The sequence below is a fragment of the Nycticebus coucang genome, chromosome 24 (genome assembly GCF_027406575.1).
Source record: "Nycticebus coucang isolate mNycCou1 chromosome 24, mNycCou1.pri, whole genome shotgun sequence".
Taxonomy (NCBI): Eukaryota; Metazoa; Chordata; class Mammalia; order Primates; family Lorisidae; genus Nycticebus; species Nycticebus coucang.
The window spans coordinates 32,033,918-32,056,222 of NC_069803.1; the positions used below are offsets into that span (position 1 = coordinate 32,033,918).

A 22,305-nucleotide genomic window follows, 5' to 3' on the forward strand; every position below is an offset into this window, starting at 1 on the left:
TTATATTTTCCAGTGAAATTTTATTTATTTTTTTATTTTCAGGGGCAGTGCCTGTGGTTCAAGGAGTAGGGCGCTGGTCCCATATGCCGGAGGTGGCAGGTTCAAACCTAGCCCTGGCCAAAAAAAAAAGAAAGCTTATTTTTTTATTTTCAGATTAATATGCGGGTACAGACGATTCGGTTACAATATCTACATGTGTTAGGCAAGGTCCTTGTTGTAGACGTATCCCAGGAGGTGACCATACACACTTCCATTGTGCCCATTAGGTGGGAGCACACCCATCCCCTCCTATGGCCCTTTCCTTCCCCCTCCTCCCTGCTCATCCCAACTTGAACCGAGTTTTTCCCTTGTGTGGGCACCCAGTGACATTTTAACTCACTCTTTGCAAACACTAAGTTTCTTACTTCACTTGGTTTACCGTCTTATCTTTCACCGACATAAACATGCATGAACTGTTACACTCACACTTATTCCTTTCCCAAAGACCCAGCCATCTGCCTGAAAATCACCCGGGTATAACCAGACATGTCGCTTAAATGCCACTGTTTACTAACCATCTACCCTGTGCCGGGCATCTGTTCAACATTATAGGTACTTTTTTGTTTAATTCTCACAACCTTCTGAGACAAGTGTGATTAGGACAAGTGGATAGCCAGGAAACTGAAATTTAAAAATAAACTCTCCTATGTTTACACAGCTAATAAATAGATTTGAGAGCTCAAGTGAACTAGGCCTGACTCCAAAGTCCATTAAATGTAATACTTCCTTAGACCTAATTTAACCGTGTCTCCAGAATATCTTTACTGGTACCTGGAAGCAAAGTTAGGATCTAAAAAAATGTTGCCCCAAATTCTCTTGCAGGACTGAATACATTATAGTTATTTGTTACACGTCTCTTTCTTTTAGTATACTGAGTCCCTGAAAGTTCTTATCTAATTTCACGTTTTCCTTGTGGACACAGATGAGCATGGTGGTTGGGCAAGGAAGCTTCAATGTTTGGGGAAACAGGTGGGGGCAGGGTGAGAGAGAGAAGTCCTCCATTCCCTGTGAAGAGAGATGAGGGGGAGATATGAATAATTTCAGAACAAAAGTATATGAACACTAGAACATTCTACTAATGCTACGATAATGTCTTATAGACATACTCTTTGTATTCCCAAAGTATGAGAGAAGACGTCATAGGTATTAGAACTGACAACAAGGTAGCAAGTACAGGCTTCATGACAACGGAAAAGACTGAGCTGTTTTTCCATTTGATTTGTCTTTATAAAAACATCTCCTCAAATCATGGATTTCATAGCTGCCACTTCCAGCATGGTGGCCTAGGTGGCAAGTAGACACAAAATAATTTAAGTGGAAGAGATTGCCAATGCACTGAGCCCAAAAATAACAGTAATAAATTAAAATCGAGAGCGCCAAGGACCTGCAGAGGGAAACAGTAATACATCGGCTTTGAGCAAAGACTATTTGGATAAAAATATTAATCAGGAGGGCAATTCAAAGAACTTTTGGATGATGATAGAAGCCTCTCAGACGCTCCAGGAATACTGAGCAAGGAATATTTTCATAACTTTCAAACATCTAGGGCAAATAGGATATTGATTAATATTAATGGACATGACAGCAGTGCAGCCAAGAGGTGCCCCCTACTCCCTCCACTGACAGAGAACGGCAGCACCAACAGTGAAGATGGCGTCACCTGCTTGTTACCCACGTGGCCGGGCTCTAGGAAACGAGCCCCAGATGACGGCGGGGACTGTGAGCGCAGGGAAGCATGGAGAATCCAAGTGCTTCGCCCAGTTCCATTCCAGATAATCATGAATATAAAGGCAGAGTAAGAGCAGCAGCCTGGCTGAGCTGTGTTCTCTGCAGTCTGGCTTTGGGGAGTGCGGATTGCCCTGCGGAAAGCAAATGGGAATTCCAGCAGGAGGGGCTGCAGCCTATGGGAACCGTCTCAGCCAGAAGCAGCAGGCTGCGCTTGAAATGGAAATTTATCTTTGCGGAATTCTGAACAGGAGAAAAGGGCATTCAAAGTTAGCCAAAGCTGACTGAGGAGCGATATTAGTGAGGGTGTGAGAGCAAAATGCTGTGAGTAAACACCCAGAGCTCCCAGGAAGCTGCTTTAAAGCTCACTTAGCACAGACATTCTCATTTGCTTTGCTATAAAAAAAAAAAAAAAAGAAAGAAAGAAAGAAGGAAGGAAAGAAATCAAGAGGAAAATCAATCAATTCTTCTTTTTCTAATGTGATACCCAGGAAATCAATTTTGTACCAAAGAAATACCTGTTAGGCGTTTTCCGAAATAATATGGTTGAATTTGGTTTATGATGGTTTAATGGCAGATTGCAAATGGCTCAATCCACGGCGATTTACTGAGGACCCACAGTGCACAAAGCAATAGATGTTCCAGATAATAACCAGAGTCTGAGATTAATGTCTGAGAATAGAATGTTGTAGGTCGTTTAAGCACATTAGGCTTTGTTTGGGAGAAGAAAGATGAGAAAGAGTTGGAAGCGATTTTATCTAATACTGCAGCCTCATTAAAACCTCCATAAGTTTAGGACCTAAGAGCATTCTATACTCTAGACCAGGGGTCCTCAAACTGCGGCCTGTGGGCCACATGAGGTGGTGTGATTGTATTTGTCCCCGTTTTGTTTTTTTACTTCAAAATAAGATATTTGCAGTGTGCATAGGAATTTGTTCATCGTTTTGTTTTTTTTTTTAAGCTATAGTCCGGCCCTCCAACGGTCTGAGGGACAGTGAACTGGCCCCCTGTTTAAAAAGTTTGAGGACCCCTGCTCTAGACTCACTGCCTTCCTTTCTTGCCTCCAACTATTCCTTAAAAATACATACTTTGCCTCTTTTTTTATTTTTATGTAGACATTTAGGAGAAAAGAAAGAGGCACATGAACATCTACCAATCAGATTTAACAAATTGCATTTCCCACATATTTATCACAGAGCGATTCAAACAAGAGAGTTATCTCCAAAGGTTTAAAAACTCCCTCGCCTGCCCCATCCCTTTTTTTCCTCTAAGATACAATCATCATTTCCAGGATATTATGTGACATTTCACGTTCATGTTTATAGATTTCCTAAACATGTGTGCAAAATTTTTTCTAACCTAGTGTAATTCATCCTAAAATTGCTTGCTGGAGTTGTCAAGCTGGTTTTTCACCCTGATGACCTTGAATTCTGTGTAACGGTGATGCTGTAGGACGTGGTATTTCACAGCCAGGCCTGGGCAGCCACGTTGCCCAGGCATAACACACTGTTCTGCTACTTATTGCGCGAGTGTCAGTGAATGCTGCCTCTTTCTAAGAGTCACTTTTTTTTAATTTTGGCAAAAACAAAGTACAAATGCAAAGATAAGTCTCTAAATTTAATGTTTTATTTCAGAAGAAAGAATTGCCATTTGGAACAAACATGCAGACCTAGACTGGGTAGTCTTTGGTGTGTCCAAAGAACAAAGAAAAGGTTGGGGGCTTTATAAACACGGGGAATGTAGTTTGGAGAGAAAGTAATCAGCACAGGCAAACCTTTGGGGAGCTGGCCAGCTCCAAGTTGAGGGCGAGGGTGGTGGGTAAAATCAGAATTGTACCAGGTGCTCCCAGCAGCTATCGATAAAACTGGTTTCAGGTTACAAGAAGCAGTTTCACCTGGCAGACTGGCAGAGACGTGCTTTTCTAGAGCAACGTTATGTACCCTGAGTGCTTTTCCCCCATATCTCCCACGGTTCTGATTTAGTTGGGCATGACAAGAAGGACCTAATTCAGATGATCAACTTTCACAATTTGTAAAATAGCTCATCGGAATGTAGACGAGATTAAATAAGTTAACAACAAAGTTCCTGGGCCAGTTCCTGACCTGCAGGAGAACTTAGTAAATGTTAGCTGTCGTTATTAGTATTGTTATTGCTGTTATTATTATCATGCAAAGTATAAATTTAATTAACTATGAATGGATAATCACTCCAACAATATTTATGATACAATCATTCTGTTCCAGCGTGAATAAATAATGCCACCTGCTATTACAGGCGTATTATACGTCTGCAACACACTGTCCTTACAATAAACCTCATGTCTGGAATGACTCATCATCTGCCTCGGACTCTTTAGAGTAATCTTGGTAATTCTTAATCCTTTGTTCTTTCATATCAATCTTTCACACTAATCTAATGAGTTAAATTCCTTTAAAAACAGCAAACAGGCTGGGTGTGTCCTCCCAGCACTTGGGGAAGCTGAGGTGGACAGATTGCTTGAGCTCTGGAGTTGGAGACCAGTCTGAGGTCTCCCCTAAAAATATAGCCAGGTATGGTGGTGGGCGCCTGTAGTCCCAGCTGCTTAGGAGGCTGAGGTAAAAGGGTCGCTCCAGCCCAAGAGTCTGAGGTTGTTGTGAGCTGTCGTGCCACTGGTACAGGGGTCCCCTATTCAAACTGGGGTCACTGGACAGGTGACCCCAGTTTTCTAGGCCTGGGCAATTTCATAAAGGGAACACCCTGACATTCTGCCCCAAGCTGGAGGGGCTGCGTTCATTTGTTAATAGGCTCATTAATTTTGGAAAGGTGTTTTTCAATCTACCAAGTCCCAGCCAAATATACTTCTCAAGACCTTAAATTCCTGGACAAAGGACCCATGTGGAGACTTCCCACTGGGGTTTTCCCTCTTCAGAAGCTCCGGTGCTTTTTACTCCTTCTGTACTCCTTTCTGCCTAATAATTCCTATCTTACTACTGATCTGTGGTCCATGGGTTCATTCTTTGAATCTCCAAGACCAAGGACTTGCTGCATAAGGAAATTCAGGTGGCTCGGTGCCTGTAGCTCAGCAGCTAGGGCGCCAGCCACATACACTGGAGCTGGCAGGTTCAAATCCAGGCCAGGCCTGCCAAACAAGAATGACAACTGCAACCAAAAAATAGCCAGACATTGTGGCGGGTGCATGTAGTCTCAGCTACTTGGGAGGCTGAGGTGAGAGACTCACTTTAGCCCAAGAGTCTGAGGTTGCTATGAGCTGTGACGCCACAGCACTCTACTGCGGGTGACATAGTGAGACACTGTCTCAAAAACTAATAATAAAATAAAAATAAATAAATAAAATCACATATCTAGCAAGTTATCACTTTGTCATATACCAGTCACATATTCACAGCTCAGCTCAAATGTTCTCTATTTTTTCCATTGCACCATCCCAGTGCGAATAGAAAGCAGTTCTGATGACTGTGGTTTTGTATTAAGGCTTGAAATCTGGAAGAGCAAGTTGTCCTTTACGCCTGTGGTGCTTTCCTTGGCATCTGCGCTCCCAAGTGACTTTGACAGGAAGTTCGTGAGATTCTAAAGTAAAACAACAGCAGCTGCTGAGTTGTTGCCTTGAATCTGTTAACATGGGTCTTTCCAAGCCGTTAGGAAGACACAGGCCTTCCGGTGCCTAGACTCTCCTCCTCCAGGTCTCTCAGAGACATTGGATGCCTCTTAATTTCTCCATAGAAAACTTACACATATTTTGTTAGATTTTTTCCTTAGGCACTTCCTATTATTTTTAATGTTATATAAAAGGTACCTTTTAAATTTTTGCCATTGCAAATGTCATCGCTTTGGATTACAGGGTGGGTTTGAGTGGGGTAAGTGGTTAGCTACGTGGAGAGAGAGATGATTAGTTTTCATTATCAGATCTCCCTCTTGGTGTGAATGCAGTAGATTTTCACATTTCCCAGAAATGTTGACTGCCCAATTTTTTATTTCTCTTGTGATTCCTCTGTGGCTCTGGAGATAGGTAAAAACAAATAGGTAACATGATACCGTCAAACCCTGCAAAAAAATAGCTCAGGAACGTTTTGACTATTAAACAATTCATATCGCCCTTGACTGTTAAGTACACATTGGGTGTAAAATGCCTATGTGTAAGACCCCTTATTTAACCTTGCAATGAGATGGCTCGTAATGTTATCACTTTGCATGGTTTTGTCTTCACAAAATTATTTCAACTGGTTTAGTTATTTTTTAAAAAAAACATTCTGGTTTCACCTTTATTGAAGTAATTTGCATCTATACTTCACTCTTTAGGTATATGGCATGAGGCCATCTTTTGCACTCTTGGTCTTAATAATGAACGAGTGGTCACCGGTGTGATAATGAAAGAGTGGACATTGGTGTGATAATGAATGAGTGGTCACTGGTGTGATAATGAATGAGTGGGCCCTGGTGTGATAATGAATGAGTGGACGTTGGTGTGATAATGAATGAGTGTGCGTTGGTGTGATAATGAGTGGGCCCTGGTGTGATAATGAATGAGTGTGCGCTGGTGTGATAATGAATGAGTGGTCGCTGGTGTGATAATGAATAAGTGGACGGTGGTGTGATAATGAATGAGTGAACGCTGGTGTGATAATGAATGAGTGAACGCTGGTGTGATAATGAATGAGTGGACATTGGTGTGATAATGAATGACTGTGTGCTGGTGTGATAATGAATGAGTGGACGCTGGTGTGATAATGAATGAGTGGGCCCTGGTGTGATAATGAATGAGTGGACATTGGTGTGATAATGAATGAGTGGGCCCTGGTGTGATAATGAATGAGTGGACATTGGTGTGATAATGAATGCGTGGACATTGGTGTGATAATGAATGAGTGGACGGTGGTGTGATAATGAATGAGTGAACGCTGGTGTGATAATGAATGAGTGAACGCTGATGTGATAATGAATGAGTGGACATTGGTGTGATAATGAATGACTGTGCGCTGGTGTGATAATGAATGAGTGGACGCTGGTGTGATAATGAATGAGTGGGCCCTGGTGTGATAATGAATGAGTGGACGGTGGTGTGATAATGAATGAGTGGACATTGGTGTGATAATGAATGAGTGGGCCCTGGTGTGATAATGAATGAGTGGACATTGGTGTGATAATGAATGAGTGGTCATTGGTGTGATAATGAATGAGTGGACAGTGGTGTGATAATGAATGAGTGGACGGTGGTGTGATAATGAATGAGTGGACATTGGTGTGATAATGAATGAGTGGACATTGGTGTGATAATGAATGAGTGGGCCCTGGTGTGATAATGAATGAGTGGACGGTGGTGTGATAATGAATGAGTGGACATTGGTGTGATAATGAATGAGTGGGCCCTGGTGTGATAATGAATGAGTGGACAGTGGTGTGATAATGAATGAGTGATCACTGGTGTGATAATGAATGTTCACTGGTGTGATACACTCCTGAGAGGTCAGTAAAATGAGACGATCCAGAGTTGACCATTAGACTTGACCCCTAGAGGTCCTTGTTGACTGTGATGACAACATTGCAAAGGAATGGTAAAGTCGTAAATGCCCTGAGTAGAGCCAGAGAGAAAGTCTAGAAGTGAACACAAACATTGGTGTGGTGCCTACCAGGATATCTCACCCTAAATGTACGCTTTTCCTGTTTGAAGTCAATAAATAAGTTGTGGGGATTTACGGTGATGCTACATAAACGTCCCGTTTCAATTCAACTCCTCCCCTCCTTCCTACGAGTTCTCAGCGTGTGGCTGCCTGGGCCTGGGCTGCTCTGCTTTCCTCTTGGCCGGCAGAGAGGGTACAGAGTGACAACATGCCTCCTAACTGCTGACATCCCTCCAGTCTCAGCTTTAACAGAACTTCCTCAGAGATGCCATCACACCCTGCCCAGCCCCAAAATTACTCCCTTGTTATTTTCTGTTGCTGCACCCTCTACCCACCCTCACTGCCTTGAACACGGTTGATGCTAACGTGTATCTTTCATGTTAAAATTTTCAGTCTCGTTCATCAGAGAGGCTGTCTACTTCATTACACTTTATAAGGGCAGTGCCTGATATAATTTAGGCACTAAAAGGACCCAATGAATATCAAAATTAGCCAGTAGACAAAGGTGGCTGACGGCAAAGCCAGGCTGAGCCCTCAAACTGCTGACCACACAGCCTGTCCTGCCAGGACTCAGCTTGGCCTCCTGCCTTGGTTACTTGGACTCTCAGCCTGACCTGTAACGATGGTCTGAGACGTGTACATCAGAAACGCTTCTTATTCTCATTCTCCTGCCATACTTTGCCCTAGAGGCAGTCCCTGGGTAGGCTGTGCTGCCCACGCAGCACCACTGACAGAAGGAATGATGGGGAATGTTTCCAGGTGCCTAGCACTTCATGTTGGTCACTGGACAGATCATTTCATTCATTTCATTTTATCTCATTTATTTCAACTATGAGTTAAGTACTGTGGTGGACTTTGTTCTGTATGAAAACATCAGAAAAATAAGTAAAATAATAGCCTACCTCCACATATGAACCCAGAGTAATCTGACTCAAAAATCACAACTCTTGACCTTAAGTCACTCTCCGCTACCCTGTTTCCAGGTCCTGTTGTCACACACCCCCGTCCCACACCATCTGTATATACAATGAGCATGTTACAAAATCCAAAGCAAAAGACGGAATGATACAAGCTCAGATCACGTGATTTGCCACACCAGCTGCCTCGGGAGCAGGCCCACCTGGAATGGTGGGGAGAGGGAGGGGACTCAGTGTTCTTTACTGGTCCCCACAGTCCCCTCTCCCGGCCTCGGACGCTGCCTCACCTCCCTGCAGCTCCACCACTTGAAGCCACACTTCAGTCTGTGCTCGGAAAAGGGAATCTTGACAGAATGGTCGTGTGTCACTTCAGATTACTGAGGAAGACACCTGGCATTTATTTTCTCTGTCTCAATGCCTGTGCTGACGTCTGGGAATAAAAATTACAAGGTATCTCTGAGCTAATGTCATAGAATTGGCCCTTCTCGAAGCAAAAAACAGTTGAGAGTGAGGCGTCACCGGGCTGAGTCCCTGATGAGCACTTTCTAAAGGGAGTGTTTGGCAGACAGTACCTTTGTGTGCAGGACTGGCCGGTATTTGTTTTGGAGACTGTTTGTTTCAGAAACTTTGAAGAACATATGCCTGGGACTAAACGCTCCATGTTGACCTGTCGCAGTCCTGAGTAGACTCGGTTCTGGACTTGTAGCTGCAATTCTGATTTCTTGTTTTATGCTGAAATCTGAGTGATAAAATGGCCAACGGTTTCTGTCCTGCAAAGTTATTTCATCTGAACAAGGCAACGCTCCCTCAATTTTTTCCTTGCCTTAGAGACTGAGGTTTGATAACCTAACAAGAAATTGCATCATCCACAAGTTCTTAAGAGCACTGGCCTTGCAGAATGCCTGTTTCCAATTATATAACATATTTTATAGTTTGTCATCCAAGCAGGATGGTAAATACCAGTGCTGTCATATCATCCCTCCTGCCACAAAAGACTGAGGCAGCTTACAAAACTGTAAGATGAAAATTTGATTGTAATATAAGACACAGCTTTGGGAGAGGACAGGGGAGTTAGAAAGCAAAGTCTCAGTTTGTGAGGGAGGGAAATGTGTCTTGGCTGAAAAAACCTGATCTGAACAGAAGCAAGCAACCTGATCTGTACCACATAGGGGAAAAGCCCCCTCCCCAGGCTCTGCTAGATTTTGGCAGACAGTAGGAAGGTTTTATCTTTTGTAATTCTTCCTCTTTGCCCCAGTTCTGTGCCAGAAGCTAATGAGTGACTTTAGCAGCCTGTGTGGAAAGGCACAGGGTTGGGAGGGGAGTCTTGAGCCACCCAGAACTGGGGTGAGACTGCAGCGTGGCAGGGGATGGGCGGATGGCATTGGTCAACATTTTCTCTACCTCAAGTCACGGGGCACAGGCATCAGGATGCCTTCAACCTAATTTAGGACTCAGCACAGACAGTGGCGGAGTCGTCTGTCTCTAAGTGCAAATGTTTTGTGTGTGCTATAGTTTTCTTCTGCTGACTGTAGCAGACATGTTGGTGCCCAACATCCATATCCTCCCCGTCCCCCTCTGAGTTCACTTGTGGCTCAAATGTTGAGAACTTCCCACCCCAAGCACTTACCTTCCTTCCCCCTCTGCCTGAGGGTTCCTTCAGTGTTTTGTAGAAGCTTACTTTCTGCATACTTTTTGCAACTCAAAAGCATATGTAGGAAGAGGGTTAATAACCTTGGATCGACTGACTCCCAGTTAATTGGGAGAACAGCAGCCACATAAACCAGGCAGCCTCCACCCACTCTGGTGGGAGAATTCAGATGGACACTCCCTGCTTGGGGGTTTTGAGAATCTCCCCTAGGACAGAACCCCGGTTTCCTGCAGAAGTCAGCACACAAAATAACACAGACTTTTGCGGCTTTTCTCCCTCCTGGAATCATGGGCCCCTCTTGTTTGCACTTCAGGGGTCATTTCACAGTTACCTGGATCTAAATCTTAATCTCAAGGTCTTCTTTTGTGGAAAACAAACAAACAAACAAACAAAAAAAAAAACCAAACCAACAATCTAAGAGACTAACCAATCTGTATTAAGAAGGAAGGACGGAAGCAAAGAACAGGGCTTTCTCCCCAGGGCTGAGTGTCCTTGGAGGACATTGCAGTAAGATGGCTCAGCTGGCCCCTCCCAGGTGGCCTCCCAAAGCCCTTGAATCTCTGAGAGGTCACTCGCTCTACTCTAGGGGACACCATTCCCTCCACTGCCAGGGTTGGAGCCAGTGGGTCTTCCCACTGTGGTCTTCCTACAGCTGCACTGCCCCCCCACCCCCCCATACACACACACACACACAGGGCATTGGCCTGTTACATACTGAGACTGGCTCAGAGCAAGCAATTTCCAACCTCTGTGCCAGTTCTCTCTGTCCTTTGTTTATCAGAACTGGCTGGGATTACCGACTAGAATTCCTAAGGGGAGGACAGAAGTTGCAAAAAACCAGGGCTGTCTATACTCCATTAGCGGAGGCAGACAGAGCCAGCAGCACCACAGAGCATTAACTTCCAGACATACACATTTACTGCAGACGGTCCATGGCCAGGGTGGGAGAGCGTGGTGGGGGTGCCCACACCGCAGGATGAAAGTGGGCGGCCCCAGGTGCCCTGTGCCAGCCATTGCTCAACAGGTCTCTGAAACCAGTTTCCCCAGAGTTAATGAAATGTTTGTTTGTTCAAAGAGTATTTCTCTAAATCCAAAGGTCAATTTCGTTGATTCATGTCTATCTACACCACCTGCACCACAAAACGTGCCCTTCTGACCTGTATCTGCCTTTTACCCCTCCCTGGTGACAAGGCATACAGCCTGGTTTCCACCACCTGGGCACCATCGGGAGGTTTCCTGACCACCATCTCCCCCAACAGCTGCAACTTGATTCTGCCCCCCACACACACACCACCCCACCAGGAAGGACTCACAGGTGCGGAGAGGCAGATCACACAGGTGTCATGGGGGGAGGAGCAAATTTAAACATGTCAGGGACCTTTGTCACGTTCATGTTCTCATCTCAGCCTCAGAAGAGAGTTGACACTTAGCAGATGTTCATTAGATGGAAGTTGAACCTTTGGATACATGCAGGGATGAATGAATGAATCTATGCATCCTTTTTCCAGCTTAAAGTGTTGAGTTTTAGACTATCAATCTATTTACTGAGTAATTAGCTCTGTGCATCGTAGGTGCACATAAAACTGTGAATTAATGGGTCAATATGTGCCTTAAAGGGCTTTGCAGAGGGTAGTGCTGTGAAGGGCTGTGAACGTGCCCCCACTCTGCCGCTGGTGGAACCGGGCACTGTACCCCCTGAGGATTAGAGCTGCGTAGAAATGATTTCTGTGATAGCATCGCTGAGACTGGTAGGACGGCTTTTTCGACGGGCTTTCTGTTTCAATAGGCGCTGGTCTTTCTTCATGTCCTATTTTTGTATTAGTTTTTTGGAGACATTTAGGCAGAGCTAGCTAGTGGGGAAGGACCAGAGCTGTAATTAGTTTCCAGATAGATTTTTTTTAATTGAATAAGAGTCTGCCAGTGGTCATAAGTTCAGGCAGCTAGTCCCTAAGGGGCAGTGCTAGCTACATTATCTCCACCTTGCGAGCAGGCCCTGCGCTTGATAAAGCCGTAACGGAGTAACAGGTGCAATCATTCCTCGGATCTTTATCCACTCAGTGCTGTTTCGCTACATCAAACTGTTTCCTTATTTCATTTCCTAATCGCACTGTGGAATTGAGACATTTTATTTTTTACTCTCATGTGGCATTGACTATTTCTGGAATGTTCATAAGGAGTCTAATTGGACTTAATACTCTTCTATTTAATATTAATGATAATAACTGTGATAACAGTGACTGTTTTTGAGCATTTTCTGTGTGCTAAGCTCTATTAAGTATTTGGTACGCATATTCTTATTTACGCCTTAGATTAAATTTTTGAAGCATTTGTTATTATTTTCAACTTACACATAAGGAAGAAGGGAAATTTAGGAGGGTAAGTAATTTGGTCAATATCATATACATGGCAAATAGAACAAAGTCTCAAATTCAAGTCTGTTTGAGTCAACATTCTTTACTCCTAATTATTTTGTTAGCATGGAGGCAGGAACCCTTGACAGAAGGCTAAAATTAGGATCAACATAAACCAATATGGGATTTGGAATAGCAGCAGCTATTATCAGATGTTAGGCTGTACACAATAAATTACATGCAATTTCCACTTTATACAGGTGAGAACATTTGAGCTCCTGGGGTTCATGTGACTTTCCATTGGTGACTAGCAACTAGGTTAGCAGAGTTCAGGGTCAACCCAGCAGTCTGACTCTAGAGCCAGCAGCCCAGTGACTGTTTACTGTGAGGGTAGAAATTTCCCGAGTATCTATCGTAGACATTTAACATTTTGTTCTCTGGATGGCATCCACCCTGTCTTCTTAGCAACACCTTGATTTTGAACTTTATATATATTTTTGTGTGTGGAGGAGCAATGACCTCTTCTCATTGTTTACATACTTTTTAGAGTAGTGAATTCATGTGATTTCAACTTTTAACTCTTGTGGACAAGACATGGATGGACGATCTAAATTTTACCATTGGGTACTTTTTTCAGAGACTTGAATCTTGATGAACAGGTGCTGGTGGTGAAGACGTGCTTGGGATGTATTAGTCTCATTTCTTTTCCATCAAATGTTCCTACTTTCAGATCACGCTATGACTCCCTCAGGCATGGCCCCGACACATATGAATAAAGTAAATCCTTCCTTGGACTGAATTCCAAAGAGCATATCTCACTAACTTTGCTAGGAGAGGTGGTCTGAGATGAGATTATATCTTGGTCATGGCAGCTTGTAGTCAGATAAGCTGATGAGAAATTTAGGACCCTGATTAGAGAATTGCAACCAAGGGAAAAATTACCAACGTACTTGAAACAAATGAAAAATAGAAAATGTCAGTAAAGACATCAAGCGTGTAAAGAAGAACTGACTACAAAGTTTAGAACTGAAAAACAGAACAACAAAATAAAAATAAAAACTCAGTGGATAAAGACTACCTGAAATGGAAAACAAACAACAGAAATTACCCCATCTTAAAAAAAAAAAACAAACACACAGAGAGGAAATAGACTGAAAAAAAGTAAATAAACAAGCCTGGGGGATACATGAGGTGGAAAAGAAAAGATTTAATATTTTTATCATTAGAGTCATGGAGACAGAGGAGAAAAGGACTGAGATTTTAAAATTACCCAAACAAATCATGGCTGAAAAGTTTCCAAATTTGTCAAAAGACACAAACTTACACATTCAAAAACCTGAGGCCTCAGTAATGCTCAACCTTGTATATAAGGGTATTTCAAAATGTTGATAATTAATTTGTATTTTGCAAAAGTGCAATGGCTTGTTTTTATTATAAGTTGCTTGATCAGTAACTATTTATAGGAAACATATATGTTCATGTTTTATACCTTGAATATTTCAAGATTCTGCTCTTATGTCTTTTTCATAAATAAAAATTTGTCTAGAAAATAAAAAAAAAAAAACCCTGAGGCAACAAGGTTGTATCCAAGCAGGATACAAAAGTCCACACCAAGACACATCATAATGAAAATTCTGAAAATTAAAGCAGACAAAATTCTTGAAAGCAGCAGGAAGTGACACTTACTAGATGAAAAACGGTCTGAAAAACAGCAGATTTTCTATCACAGTCTACAAATGCCAGAAGGACGTAGTAAGCTACTTTTCAAGTGCTGGATAAAAAAAGACAAGTCAAATATTTTTTAGGAATGAAAGGAAAATCAAGACATTCTGAAATGAAGCAAAACCAACAGGACGTATCAGAGGCTGGCCTACAATAAAAGAACAGCCAGAGAAATTCCCTTAAATAAAAGAGATGGGAAAAAGAAGTGATTCGGAAATGCCGGGAAAAAAAGGAAGAGCAAGGGGATTCCATCAGGGAATAGGCAGCAAAAATACGGATAATTGCAACAGACTTCCCATCTACTCTTGCGTCTTAGCATTTGTAAAACAAATTTTACAGTCAGATGTCATTCTCAAAATATGTCAAAGAAATTTTCTAAATAATTTCATTGTAAATGTAGAAAGGTTAAGATAAGATTTCTACACTTCACGTGACTGGTATAACGTACCGTGCAAAGCTTTACGTGTACAGTCTGGAACTGAAAGCAAGCACCGAAAATACTTTTGAAAGAGATGCACTCAAAAACCCTACATGTAGGTGTAAATAACATTTTTTTAATGTTCACATAATCCACAGGAAGACTGGGAAGATAGAAAAATAAAATGTAAAGAAAAAAGAGAGAAAATAAAAGATAGCAGACATAAACTCTAATCTATCAGTAATGACATTAAAGGTAAATATTCTAAATATACCAATTAAAACTGAGAAATTAACAAAATTTATTTTTCAGAAAGACCAAACTATGTCTTCTCTTGAAGAAACTCACTTCGAATATGACAATATAGATAGGTTCAAAATATAAGGAAGGGAAACAATGAACTACGAAACCAATAATTGATAAAACTGAGAGTGGGGATATAAAATCAGACCGACGGTAGCAGAGAGATTGTCAGGAACAAAGAGAGACCCCACGTGGTAAAAGGATCCATCCACCAAGAAAACAAGCAACGTTAATTGTGTTTTCACCAAGCAGGAGAACTGTAAAATATGTGAGGAAAACAATTGATAGAACCGGAATGAGAAACATATTAATTCAAAATTACTGCTGGGGACTTTAATGCCCTTGTCTCAGCAACTGATAGAACAACCAGATGAAGAATCAGCGAATATACAGAAATCAGCAACATCTCACCTACGCCTAACCTCCTGGCCACTGAATTTCACATCAGCAGATAAGACACTTCACTCCAACACAACCAAATGCATGTTCTTTTGACCACTGACAGGGCAGTGTCCCAAGTTAAACTGTATCTTGGGACATAAATAAACTTCAGCAAACTTCATAAAGTCAAAATCATATGGATGGCATTCTGTGAACATGATGCAATCAAACAAAAAAACAGTGACGAAAAGACAGAAGGAAAATCTCCAGATACTCGGAAACCAAACAATACTTCGTATGTAATTCATGCATCAGGGAAGAAGTCTCAAAGGAAATTAAAAAAAAAAAAAATATATATATATATATTCAACTTACTGAAAATAAAAATCAAAGGACCGTGCCTATGGCTCAATGGATAGGGCACCAGCCCCATATACCGAGAGTGGCGAGTTCGAACCCGGCCCCAGCCACACTGCAACAAAAAATAGCCAGGTGTTGAGGCAGGCACCTGTATTCCCAGCTACTCAGGAGGCTGAGGCAAAAGAATTGCCTAAGCCCAGGAATTGGAGGTTGTTGTGAGCTGTGACACCACAGCATTCTACCCAGGGTGATAAAGTGAGACTCTGTCTCAAAAAAAAAAAAAGAAAGAAAGAAAATAAAAATCCAAACTAGTTGAGAAAACTCTCCCGTATTTTTATTTGCCAAAGTAGATTTTAAAGGCGGTGCCTGTGGCTCAGTGGGCAGGGCACTGGCCCCATACACCGAGGGTGACAATTTCAAACCTGGCCCCGGCCAAACTGCGAACAAAAAATGGACAGGCATCGTGGCGGGCGCCTGTAGTCCCAGCTACTCGGGAGGCTGAGGCAAGAGAAGAATCGCCTAAGCCCAAGAGCTGAAGGTTGTTGTGAGCTGTGATGCCACAGCACTCTACCAAGGGTGATAAAGTCAGACTCTGTTTCAAAAAAAAAGAAAAGAAAAGAAAAAGAAAAAGAAAATCCAAACTCGTAAAGCATTTGGGACATGACTAACGCAACAAATGAAGGGAAGTTTGTAGCAGTCAATGCCTACATTAGAAAAAAGAAAAGTCATGGGGGGGTGCAGTGGCTCACACTTATAATCCCAGCACTCTGGGAAGCCAAGGCGGGAGATTCACTTGAGCTCACAAGTTCAAGACCAGCCTGATAAACATAGTGTCTCTAAAAATAGAAAAAACTAGCCAGGTATTGGGGCAGCATCTGTAGTCGCTGCCACTTGGGAGGCCGAGGCAGGAGGATGGCTTGAGCCCAGGAGTTTGAGGTCGCTGTGAGGTAGCATGACACCCAGGTGCTCTAGCCAGGGTGACAGAGTGAGAATCTGTCCCCACCCCACACAAAGAAAAGAAAAGAAAAATTATCAAATTAATAATCTAAGCTCCCATTCCCATGAACCAAAAGAGACTAGTGATATTTACCCAAAATGAACAGAAGGACGGAAATAAGAAGATCAGAACAGAAATTATTGAAATTGAAAGCAGAAAACTATTGGAATAGAAACTGGTTTTTTGAAAAGAGCAATAAAATTATTAAAAATTCTCTGGCAAGACGGATAAAGTGAAAAAGGAAGATACAAAGTGATAGGATAACAGGAAAAAGACAAAGACAGACCTTTCAAATACCAAGGGACAAGGCGGAAATACTGCAGAGACCTCACACACGTAAATTTGATAATGTAGGTGAAACAGGCCTGTTTCTTGAAAAGCACCAACTGCTACGGCTCACTCCATAGGAAGTAGATAATAATCGAATATTCTTAACTATTAAGAAAACTGAATTGTTGTGTTAAGGTCTGAGGAAAAGGTTCCCCTCTGCCCTCTATGTTCACTAAAAATGAACTGACAACTGGCAGATTAGTAGGATAAAAGGACATACAAATTTATTTAATGTGCCCAAATGGGGAATTACAGGATAATTACCCAACAACCCAGTGAGGTTCAGATGCTTATAAACCCCTGGAAGAAATGTGGTCATTTTGAGAGTTAGTAAATTATATTTTGTTTTATTTTATTTATTTATTTATTTATTTTGCAGTTTTTGGCTGGGGCTGGGTTTGAACCCTCCACCTCCAGCACATGGGGTTGCACCCTACTCCTTTGAGCTACAGGCGCCGCCCTATTTTATTTTATTAATTTGACAGAGTCTCACTCTATCACCCTGAGTAGAGTGCCGTGGCGTCATAGCTTACAGCAACCTCAACCTCTTGGGCTTGAGTAATCCTCTTGCCTCAGCCTCCTGGGTAGCTGGCACTAGGGTGCTGGCCATGAAGCCCGGTTAGGTTTTGTATTTTCAGTAGAGACGGGGTCTCACTCTTGCTCAGACTGGTCTCCAACTCCTGAGCCCAAGCAATCCACCCGCCTCACCTTCCCAGTTTACTAGGATTACAGGTATGAACCCCCATGCTGGCTAGTAAATTATTTTTAGAGGGAACGAATAAGCCCAATGTTCAGACAATGGTTAGTAAATTATTCTCTTTAAAAATTAAATGGGACCTAAGAACAAACAATAGCTTGAAATAATGTTTGTGTTCCAGGTGTAGTCTTTAATATTCAGACTCTTTCTCTGTGATAGGAGTATTTTAATCTTCTCTGGTTAATGAAATATCAGGGAGAGGATCAAAGGTGATTGGGTTCCTCTTTGGTGAGTGGTCTGGTTTCTGGGCAGATAAGGGAGATTCAGAGAACAGCCTCACCCTGTGCTTTGGGAGAAACAAATCATTGAGAGAAAAGATGGAATGGGGAAAGCCGGAGTCAGCTGCAACTGCTTCTTCAGTTCAGTATTTCAAAGCACCATGTTTTTTTGTATCATTTTCTAGGCCCCAAGAGTTACTAAAAGCAAAACAAAACCTCCCAAACAAATCTTTAGGCCCAGATGGTTTTATTAAAAAATTCTACCGAATATTTACAAAAGAATTAGCACAAATTTTACGCCATCTGTTCTAGAAAATAGAAGAGACAGCATTAATGAATCATTTACTTATTTTATAAAGACCAGTGATAACCTGAAACCCAAACCGGAGATCACACCAGTAAAAACAAAAACACAAAACCTTTGCGTTATACACTGATGTACTTTATAAACTTAGTTGCAACAATCCTTAACAAAATATTACCAAATAGAACTTACCGATATACACCAAGAAGTATACACCTTGACCAAGCAGAGGTGTAAGGCTGGTACTGTGTGTGAAAATAAATCAGTGTAACCCACCTTCTTAACAGGTGAAAGAAGGAAGGTCACATAACTATGGAAATTATCATATGGACGGATTTGACAAAATTCAACACCTATATACGACGAAAACTCTTAGAAAACCAAGAATAAGGGAGAGCTTCCTCAAACTGATAAAATAAAAACCTATGAAAACCTATGGCAAACATCATTCTTTTTTTTTTTTTTGAGACAGAGCCTCAAGCTCTTGCCCTGGGTAGAGTGCTGTAGTATCACAGCTCACAGCAACCTCCAACTCCTGGGCTCAAGCGATTCTCCTGCCTCAGCCTCCCAAGTAGCTGGGACTACAGGCACCTGCCACAACGCCCGGCTATTTTTTGGTTGCAGGCATCATTGTTGTTTGGTGGGCCTGGGCTGGATTCGAACCTGCCAGCTCAGGTGTATGTGGCTGGTGCCTTAGCGGCTTGAGCCACAGGCACCAAGCCGGCAAACATTATTCTTACTGGTGAAAGACTGACAGTTAATTTTATGCATCAGCTCAACTGGCTGTATTAATCCTTATCTCTGGGTCTGTCTGTGAGGGAGTTTTGGTGAGATTAGCATTTGGTTTGGTAGACCCGGCAGAGTGTCCTCCTCTGCTGGGTATGGGTATAGCCAATCCACTGAGGTCTTAAACAGAACAAAAGGTGGAGAAAGGAGGAATTCACCCCTTTCATTTTCTACCTGCCTGAATTTATTCCTAGCAGCTTTATTTGTCACAGACATAACCAGCAGCAGTTAACATGTGCCCCCCAAGAGCCTGGTGATTAAACAAACTGCACAACATTGATATTGTGAAACATTACTACTCGCAATCAGAAGAAATGAGCTATTGACACAACAGCAGCTCTGATGGACCTCCCAGTCGTCTCAGAGGCTCACACGCCCTGGTACTGGCTGACTGCAGGCTCAGGGAGCCCTTCGCTGCTGAAGCACCAGGACAGTGCTTCAGTGTCTTGCTTTTTTTCACCCTCTGATTTAGAAAATGGACTTTCCAAGGATATGCAGAATCAGGACCTTCCAACCGTGTTCTGCTTAGTCAAATATCTAACAACACAGGCCTTCTTTCTGTCTTTTCTACTTTCATCTGCCTGATCCTGTTCCCACGAGGGCTGGGTTATGTGGGAACAGGATCAAAATGTGACCCATTAGGCCGTGAGCGCTGTGCATGTGGCGGATTTCCTTAAAAGGAATGTGAGCAGAGCAGGAAGTCATCGTAAGAATGTGGCCCTGCTTAAGGCTGCTGGGAAGGCTTCAGACACCCTGAAATTCACCTGTATTCCTTTCCGGTTGACGTGCCTTTGGTTTCAAGGTGCAGAGGTGAAGCTGAAATACTAACTGTTTTCTTTTCAGGAGCTACTTGATCCCCTGAATAGGTGTTTGTCTCAGCTGGGGTGGGAGAGTTGCTGGGTCTTTCAGGCCAGGTGGGAGGAGCAGAGAACCCCAGGAGTACATAGGAGGGTGGGCTTGAACAGAGGGGGTAGCCAGAATATCAGGAACAAGCCACTCAAATTTATTTATAAAGCAGACACAGAACCAGAGGCATGACCAGCAGAAGAAAACTACTTAGCACCAGGGGTAATGTGAAATCTACCCCAGGAACCTACACTGTGAACTTGAAAGTCTGCGAGTAACTTTGAGATCACGTCTGGCAGAGTTAATAAGGTCCATCTCTATGCCAAGACAGGTGCATAGAGATGACAGAGTTGTGGACAGCATTTGTCATATCTACTATCCTTTGCTTTTGTAAATATAATACAATATAATTTATTGGCTTAAGTAGCTAAAAAGTCCCAGGGGGGCAGAGTTGGCTTCAGTCACAGTGATTTGAAAACAGCTTCTGAGCCGTCCCTCTCTCTCCTTCCCTCCTCCCCCTCCCCAGCCCCCTCCCTTCACCCTTGTCCCCCGGCCCCTCTGTTTACTGGCTTTGTATTCTTTCCACAATCATCTTCACACCTAATTTTCATGAGCCTTTTCAGCTGGCAGATTTTCAAAATCAGGGAAGGTAGGATGCCCCTGTCTGGTGGCACCCTAGTGCGGTAATGTTGACCATGACCTGGGTGTGCAGGCGTGAGCAAGCAGTGTGCCCACATGCGAGGGCAGAATTGGAGTCGGCCCCACTAGTGCACAAACAGCAGGGCAAAGCCGTTGTCAGAGCAGGCACTCAGGGAATTAGGAGCTGGGGTACCAGAAGGTGCTGGAGGACACAGGAAGAAACGTGGAGACCTCTGCTGGGAAACCCACCGACCTCAGCATTTTGTCAGGAAAGCTTCACGGGAGGGGACCCCACAGGAGGAACTTCGACACACAGATACGACTTTGGATAGTTACATAAAAGGTCCAAAGAGGGAAGACAAGAGGCCTCACACTCCCTGTGATCATTCTGGGCTGTTTCTGGGCTTCACCACCACCCCAGGTTTCCTTATCTGGAGCAAGAAGTCATTTCTCAGGAAGAAATGAAAAGCAAATTATAAGAGGCCAATCTGCACTTTCTCCCCCAGATTATAAAGAAACTGAAAATCCTGGACCCTGGGAGAGTTTTTAGCTAGCCTTAAAAATCATGTGTGAAGTGACAAATGAAATAGGTCAAAAATACAGCTCGCATAATGAAATACTTAATACACATGGAGTGATTGATGTTTTGAAGATTTTTTTCTTAACTTGGTAGCACCAAAAGCTGATCCATCATTTTACACCTGAGCTCACGGTCTGCAGGGACCAGGGAAGGCACAGACTTAGTTCCAGGCTTTGGAAAGGTGCCTGTAGCACCACCAACAGGAGCCTCCCAGCTGATCTGACTTTCTGGAGAGACCAATAGCTTTGAGGATATGTCTGAGACCACGTGTTGTGTGTGTGCAGAATGCATGTGTGTACATGTATGTATATGTGGGTCACTACGAAAGTTTGAGACAGCCTGTTATTGCCCATTATTTTACTTCCAAGAAATCAGCCAACAAACAGCGTCCTTTCTGATTGACCTGTGCGAATTTCCACATGCTCAGCTTATTCGTGTTACTGGGAAGGTTTCGTTTGTTTCTGTCCGTGGGTTTTACGTTTCTTGATTTTTGCATCTCTCAAAACTGTCGTAATGACCCGTGTACTTATGCATTTATATTTTAGTTCCATATATGTGCACAACTCATCTAGTGCTTGGTCAGAAAAAAAGGGCTCCAAAATTACCACTGGATGGTCTAAAGATAAATCTTTGCTCATGAGGCGCGTAAAGTCTGTCTTTGGTTGGGAGGCATAAAATCTGGTTTCTATTGTTTTTGCCACTTTGTAAAACCACTGTATGATTTAACTGTGCTATACATGAAAGTTTCTATGCTGCCATTGACTGGGCCCTTAGCTGTGGGTGGAGTCTGCACCAAGCAGAGCTGCACTGCACCTCCCATTCTAGGCCCTGCTTCTTTATGTCATGGACAGCAAGTCAAGCTCTCCCCCCGTCTTTTATTATTATTATTATTATTATTATCGTTATTTTTTTACAGTTTTTTTTTTTTTTGGCTGGGGCTGGGTTTGAACCCACCACCTCCAGTATATGGGACTGTGCCCTACTCCTTTGAGCCACAGGTGCTGCCCTCTCCCCCCATCTTCTGATGGAAGAACAATTCAGGTGTTTTTCATTAGGATCTCAGAGATGGACACTAGAAAAAGATCAAACAAGTCGCCTTCTGCTTTCTCCACTCGAGGAGGAGCTTTCAAGTTTCACACCCATGCAGTTCCTCCGTCACTGCTGTCACCCGGCTCTGGTTAATCTGACGGATTGCCAGTACCCTGCAAATTGCTCCCCTCTCAACTCCAAGGAGCTCTGGAGAGGACAGCCAGGTTGGGGTTGGAGGAGACGGTGCCACCTTAATAGGGATGTCTGTGGAGAACGGACGTGGACATCTGCTTTTGTTTTCTGCTCTCCTTTCCTTTGGTGAGGGGACTTTTTGCAATTG

The 22,305-nt window shown here is 43.0% G+C and overlaps 1 long non-coding RNA gene across 1 annotated transcript; it reads right to left on the minus strand.

Moving 5' to 3' along the window:
* Positions 1-375: 375 nt before the first annotated feature.
* LOC128576449 (uncharacterized) lies at positions 376-10,074 on the minus strand. The gene is made up of 3 exons (XR_008377372.1): positions 9,924-10,074; positions 2,283-2,436; positions 376-1,044 (listed from the first exon to the last, which is right to left on the minus strand). It is a non-coding gene; the product is annotated as an uncharacterized LOC128576449 (long non-coding RNA).
* Positions 10,075-22,305: the final 12,231 nt, after the last annotated feature.